Source organism: Littorina saxatilis, unplaced genomic scaffold, assembly GCF_037325665.1.
Source record: "Littorina saxatilis isolate snail1 unplaced genomic scaffold, US_GU_Lsax_2.0 scaffold_505, whole genome shotgun sequence".
NCBI classification, from domain to species: Eukaryota; Metazoa; Mollusca; class Gastropoda; order Littorinimorpha; family Littorinidae; genus Littorina; species Littorina saxatilis.
Window position 1 is genome coordinate 70,125 of NW_027127140.1, and position 7,488 is coordinate 77,612.

General features: G+C 40.1%; 1 long non-coding RNA gene across 1 annotated transcript; it reads right to left on the bottom strand.

Annotated features, from left to right (window-relative positions):
- Positions 1 to 3,070: 3,070 nt before the first annotated feature.
- LOC138955600 (uncharacterized) lies at positions 3,071 to 7,246 on the bottom strand. Its single transcript, XR_011452302.1, has 3 exons — positions 6,668 to 7,246; positions 5,251 to 5,297; positions 3,071 to 4,690 (listed from the first exon to the last, which is right to left on the bottom strand). It is a non-coding gene; the product is annotated as an uncharacterized lncRNA (long non-coding RNA).
- Positions 7,247 to 7,488: the final 242 nt, after the last annotated feature.

The following is a 7,488-nucleotide window of genomic DNA, read 5'->3' on the forward strand; positions in this document are numbered from 1 at the left end:
AAATTCATCTTTGATTTTTTGCGGCCGAACCCCCCTCCCCCATTTTCCACACTAGATCCACTGTTTCATCTTTGTCTCCGTCTCTCTTCCCTTTATCTTATCTCGTCTATCTACTTGAGTGAGTAACTGAAGATGTATTATCATCATCTCTTTCCTAGATTTTCCCACCGACAGAGTTGGCTTTTGTCTTGAATTCAGTACCTCACACGTACACGGTAAGTGGTGTGACACCTCAAGCGGACCTTCTTCATAAGTGTACAGTGTCTGCTGACAAGGGACACGAGGGTCTGTGGTTGAGCAACTTTATGGTTTAACCGGGTGGACTGGAGGAGTAGCAACAGCATGTGAACCACGTTAGAAATGACTTGTAAAGGTTGCAGTCGGTCAGATCAAAGAAGAGAAAATGTGAACGTGGGTCTTGAGAAGATATTACCATCCTAATACTTTACTTTGTGCAATAATCAATCACGTGCACGCGTACAGCATTACAGATGTCCAGCTGTAGTCTACATTGTACTGTAAACTTCACAGCGGCCTTATCGGCTTCCTCGAGTGACGTCACAGCAAGGCTAACGCTGCGGCGTCTTTCTTGTGCTGACAGAGTTGTCGGTCGCGGATTTTGAGTCGTTTCGGCCTGCCAACTGCTTCGTTTTTTTGCGGATTGTGAGAACTAGCAGAAAGTTTCACGCATTTTAATGGTTTCAAACTAATGATGAAAGTGTCTTCTTCTGGACCAAATCAACAGTCTTTAGTTGAATCAACTCGGAAAACTCTTAAACGCGTTTTTGCACGCGACTCCGCGCATTTTTAAGACCAGGCAACCCGACAGCTGCCCTTTAAGGCCGTTCACTTAACCTTCAGGATCACCTTTTGGATTAAATAGTTCTTATACAGGGATCACGTGACCGCCGCTCAAGTAAGGGTACCCTCAAAATCGACTAGACAAAAACGGAAGAGCCGAATGAAAAATCGACAAAAAATCACAATAGGCAAAACTTTGCAATTTTGACATACGAGAAGAAAGTCAAACCAATTATCTACCGTGAACAGATTGTTTTGTTTTGCTACCTTGCGTATTCCGTGTGCTATGCTATTCCTACTACACCCCGTATATCCGGTTGAAGCCAATACCAACCCCGTCGCTCGGCAAGCGTTTGTTGAACCGCGTCGTCGGAATGCGCACGGCGAGTGTCTGTTCTAAATCTTCTTTCGTTTCAATCCTAGACTTTCCGACCTTGACATTGTAGTTAGGGTCATGTGGGCGTCAGCATCATTGTCCAATCAGAAATAGTCAATGATCATCTCCAAAGTGTGTTCCGGTCCGGAACGCAAAACAGTTTGCGCGAAAAAAAGGTTGGTAAAAAGATAAAGAGAACGTGGTTTGACAACCAAAAGGCATTTCGACCGGCATTCACTCCAGCATAGTTCAAATGTGGGACAAATAGCCAGTGGTTACCAACATGATAAACTGGGGATATGAATCGTAGTCAGTATGTATCCAAGCGGCCTTGACGCTGTTTGTACGTCAATCCGGAAAAGCTATCATAGTAGGTGACATTTAGTCAAGGTCCACTCCGAGTGTGCCAGCACCAGCCGTCCCCCCGCCAAACTGCCATCCACGGTGGCAGGAAAAGCGGTTCGACGTTTAAGCTTACGTGATTGCAGGGCTAGTTTGATTTTGCTAGCTAAAAATAAAATTGCTACTACCTTGTCTAGCAGGGGCGGATCAGTTGCTTTGTAAGGGGGGGGGGGAGGGCACTTTGAATCGAAAGTGAATGTGATGGGCGCAAAGCGCCCGAATTTGCTAGGGGGGTCCGGGGGCATGCCCCCCCCGGAAAATATTTTGGCCCAAAGAAGCAAAATGGTGCCATCTGGTGCCATTTGAACTTAGAAATGGTCATAGAATCAGCTTTCCAAATTCACAATTTCCATTTAAAATCACTAAAGACTTGATTTTTTTTCTGGAGGGGGGGTGCACATGCACCCTGTGCACCCCCCCCCCCCCCCCTCGTCCGCCCCTGTCTAGATCTGGAACTCATGAAACAGCACTTTTCAAATCGCAAATGTTTCCCCATGGAGTGAGCTGGTGCTTTTCCAGATCTAAGCGTCGACCCAAATCAATAAAAATGTTCTTTGCATGGCATTTATTACCTAAATCTGTTATTAAGTTTGTTAAAAATCAAAGTGTTCGTTTTTGGCTCACGTAAGTGTAGCCTATGCGATCGTAACTTTGTCTGTCTGTGCGTGCGTGTGTGTGTGCGTGTGTGTGTTTGTGCGTGTGTATGTCTGTGGTAGAAACTCTAACATTTGAAGACGTCACATTACATTGACGTCACATTATGACGTAAGAGGGTTAGACGTCACGCGAAGGAAGTACTGAAAGTCTCGGTCATTATTATTTTGAGCGGGCCGAAACTAGTGTACATGCAGACAGACAGATCTAGATCTAGTGTCTCGCTTTCTTGCACAGTTTCACCTATTCTCTTTCTCTTTCTCTCTCTCTCTGTGTGTGTGTGTGTGTGTGTGTGTGTGTGTGTGTGTGTATGTGTGACGGAGTGATTGAGTTTGTGTTACTGTTTGTCGATTTCTTACGTGAGCCTTGATGGCTTCGCCTCTTGTTTTGTTTGTTTACGTGTCTGTGTTTTTTAGTCAATTAGCTTACACGATGTGTGGCTTTTTATTTTGTAAGGGTGGTTGAATTGCATGTGTGAAATGAGACCTAGACCACATGCATGAAAGTAGAGTTTCCTGTTCAGTACCACTATTGCCACTATCAATATTCAGACACCTTTTGGGTAAATGTGTAGGGCTGGGGTGTACACTTGTGTGCAGGCATTTGTTTGGGAAGCAGGAACATGCAACATGTTTTGACAAACATCAGGGTTTTGTGTGTGTGTGTGTGTGTGTGTGTGTGTGTGTGTGTGTGTGTGTGTGTGTGTGTGTGTGTGTGTGTGTGTGTGTGTGTTATAAAACCAACAATAACCATCACTTAAAGCTTAAGCTCTACTTCACTAGTCAAAGACACATACGCATTGCTTTATTCAGCTTTCCACAAATATATTCACTCGATCAGAACCCTCTTCATGAATATTTTATTTCAGACAAAAATAAATCGAATCCACACAACAAATGTTATTGCTATTATGCTATGAACGATGAAGAATAGCAACCGAGACAGGTGAGGCATCAAGTTTCTTATGCTTTTATCAAGCCATTATGTTGCATACATGTCATTTGTTTTTATGTCGCAATGAATGGCCGATAATTTGACATTTCCAGTCTTTATCTTCTGATAACTGACCAGAAAGGGACAAACATCTATTCTGCAACTAACTCGTAAACTTCTTGTTCGCTAATACACCAGAACTTAAGCCACTATAGAAGAGAAATGTCTATGGTGTAGTTTCACCCAACAGACATAGAAGTCAAGGGGGGTAATCTGCCGTCAGCAGTTTTATTGATGGTTTGTATTTTATCTTACAAACCATCCTTATTACCTTTTATGATTAGTTGATCTCTTCAGTAAACACTCATCTATTTTGAAGATTACATAATTTTCCCAAAAAACAAACAAATCGTAATTCAATATTTCACGCAAATTTTGCTAACCCACAAACAATATTTTATGAACAATTATTATATTAGGGGGAGCGTATGAGTGCGTAGTTGGACATAGTTTGAGTGGAGTAGCAGAAATGGTTAAGCCAAGTGCTCGTAGGCACATAATGTTATTGAACTGCTTAGCAGAGATTTCCAGATCAATTATACTGCCATGAAAGACTGTGGCCTCAAGTACGGTCACTACATGCGAAATATAAAAATGAACAAAAACAAATAAACCAACACAAAAAGGCTTTGTGCTGCACATAGGATTTAAAGGTTAAATTGTATAGAAAAGACAACATCTGAATAAAAACAAATCTCGTGGTTCTCTTGCCAAGTAGCAGGCACAGAATAGGAGGGAAGATTGTCGAGTAGGTTGGTTTCTATCCTACTGCTCCAAAATAGCAAGAGGCAAGCTTTACAATGCTATTCACACCAGGGTGCTAAGCACTCAGTGCTTAAGCTCTCAAATAACAAGACAAACACACTTGTTGGGACTACCAGAACTTTTTTTGTTTTAAAAAAAAAACACAATTGGACACATTTTTGTAAAATAATGTATTGCCTCCCTTGAATAACATTTATAAGAAAATATTCTGAGAAAAACAGTTATATTTAAAAGCAATGCTATCACAAAATAAGTAGACAACCCGTGTAGATACCTTTATTCTTAAGACATTTTATTTTTGGAGGATGTCACTATGCAATTTTACAGATTTAAAAAAAAACTTCAAATGATCTCCCTTGAACAATTTGTTTTTACTATGTGTTAGTTTTAAGGGTATATAGAAGAACAATAAAGAAAAAATGCTGCAAACTGACTTAGACGTATTTACAATTTTAATTACACAAAATGTTTCAAATTATCTGATAATGAAATTCTACATTAAAATTAAAGCAGATCTAGGGACTTATGCACAAGCTGATATGCTTGAACACGAAAGTCGCACCCAACATAAAACATAAGAAACTATGATCTGCATCTCTTGTTATGATGATAAGGGCACCTGTTGACCGACTTGCACGCCATATATATGTTTTACTGTGCACTCTGCATGTCAAGGGTCTTTCTCTTGGTGACTCGATTCTGAGGAGATAACGAAAATGCATTTAGTGCAAGCAGTACATAATGACAACACAAATACAAGGATTTTTCTTAGGAATATTTGTGTGTGAAGCTTCTAAGCCTTAGCTTCAGAAACGTCCAAGAAAATATCAATAAATGATTTTGTTGTGTCTAGTGATGGCTATCCAACCGAATGGCCGAGCACTGCTGAATCCTTTGATTCTCCTGATTGCTTGATTCTGTAATGACATTGTGAAGTTGGTAGCTATGTGAGTGTGTAGGGCCTGCTCTTCTTTGTTGAGTCGGGGGGAGGGTAGGGGGGTGGGGTGGGGGTATTCAATCATCTGATCATAAAGTAAGACTTCCTTGTGATATGCAGAGATTTAGTCAGGTACACAAAATTGCTATGCTATCACGGCATTAGATGTTCTATCCTCTAGATGGGCTACACAACTACATCAAATTTCATGGTTGGGTTTTTGCATGTCAGCAACATATTTTGAAGTTCTCATTGGGCATGGGTAATCACGGCTGACATCAAACACAGAAAAGGTGGGGAAAACATAACTCAATGAACTCACCTTCCCTGCATTGTGAGACTGGCCTAATGGGTCTGCCGAAGTAGCTCCTGCACATATTTAATCAAATATTCATCTTATTGACATGTTAGGATCACGCTTTTTTCTAGCATATCAGACTGGAAAGTTTCTCAAGGCTTGCACAATTCAAGAGCTTGCCTATCCCCAATAAAACAAACAACAACAACATTTAGTATGCGAGTATTTTCAGGATCTCAAGGTTTTAATATGAAGTCTGTTCCTCTGGGGTTATGGAGAAACAAATTACAAATTAGAACATACACAACAAATTCCGAACAATTTAGGTCACACCAAAATATAACTCACAAATAAACAACAGCAATACGATAATTAGTCTGCAAATGCCTAAACGTCGTTCACACTAGGTATACAGAAATAAAGAAGCACATTCAGACAGGTTTGACAAATAGACCATTACAGCTGCTGATCCAGACCAAATAACATGGTTTCCCCTTACTCTGTGATTGTAATCATAATTATTGTCTATGAATGACTTCAGTTTTTCTAAGTAAGTCGCTCGTTGTAATTACTGTTAATGCATTGTCCCAATTAAGACATGCTCATGTCTAACCTGGGTTAACTTCATTTCAAGGTTGTTGTTTCTAAACTGGCCAAGAAATTATGAGCATTTTACAATTATGTTCCTGTCAGACTCAATGAGCTAATCTTGTAAACAAAATAAGGTAACATCTCATAATATTCTCACGTGAATAATATCACATGCCCAACAAGTCTTGCTTCTTTCAAAAACGAATCAGAAAACTAGTTTTTGGCTAAAAAAAACACACACCTCAAACTGGAAATAAAGGTATGCAAAATTATCTTTGCAGTTTTGTGATAACCCTTACCATGAATTATTCTATTTTATTTCCATCTTAACAGGCTTAGCACCTCTCTGGAAGCCAAAAGAACACTTTAAATCACCCCCCCTCCCCCTAAATAAACTAATGAAACCTTAAGACAAAAACACCCATACATAATCAACATCAGAACCACCAAAACCACCCCCCTCCCACAAACCCAATTACACCTGAAGATAAAAACACTTCAAAACAACTCCAAAAATAAAAAGCTGTTATAACTTTTTTTGAATTTCATATTGTCATAAATACCAGTAAACATTGCTGTGCATATTTAAAAAACTCAATGCCTGAGACTCCAGTCACCTGTTTATGTTTTGACCTTGTACTTGTAGCTTTTCAGTTTAAGAGGCTGTTCAACAAACTGTTTCTCTGATCACATGATCAATTACAGAATAAAGCAATTTTGATTCTATTTCTTCAATAAGAAGTTCAACATCTTCATATGTAATTGCTACAATTTGCCGAGTTTCTGAATAAATGCTGCAAGAAACACCAACAGAGTGAACAGTTTGTAAATATACTAGTATCTTATTTACCTTATGGCATGTGTGGTACAGTGGCTGCTGAAACATCCGTTACTCCTCAGTCTGCATAAATTAGGTGACAGCCCTGATGGAGACTGGAAAAAAAGTTCCTTTGTCAGTACCCTGCGTATGAGTGTGGTCGGGTATGTTCTGGAACTATTTGAGCACTCCCTATTACCACACACATGTGCATACGGCAACATATGTTGCACCAAGGGTGGGGACTTTTAGAGGTGTAGTTGTTGGACTGTAGTGTAGAGTCTGAGTTAGCTTGGAGTCTGAAGCTCAGGTCGGTGGAACGGTACACCTGACAAGTTCACCTGCAAAGATTGGTTATACTGTATTGATAAGCAGGTAATGTCATATGCAGATTTTCCAATGGCCTAACAAGCATAAATACAAACACTACAGTCTCACAAAGACTAATTGGCACCTCCCTATCTAGATCAAAAGATGGGTAAACTTTGTCAATTCCATAATATCTAGTTGTAACCAACACTGTGTCTCCATCAACTTGACTGCAACTCCCAGAGACTCGATAAACACCTTGGCTGGAAGTTGAGAGGACATACATTGCAACACACTTATATGTAGAAGTTATTAGTTTGGAGCAGTTTGATACCGATTTATATCAGGCAAGATCCGAAAATGTTTGTCGAGACAAATTAACACTCCCGGATCAAGCCTGATATAAATCAATATCAAAGGGCATCAGACCTGTAACATATATATATATAACTAGAGGAATACCCGGCTTCGCCGGGGTGAATCGCGAGACAGAGACAGACAGCATGGCGGTTCACCACAATCACCTTTAATGGCGAAGTCCTCTC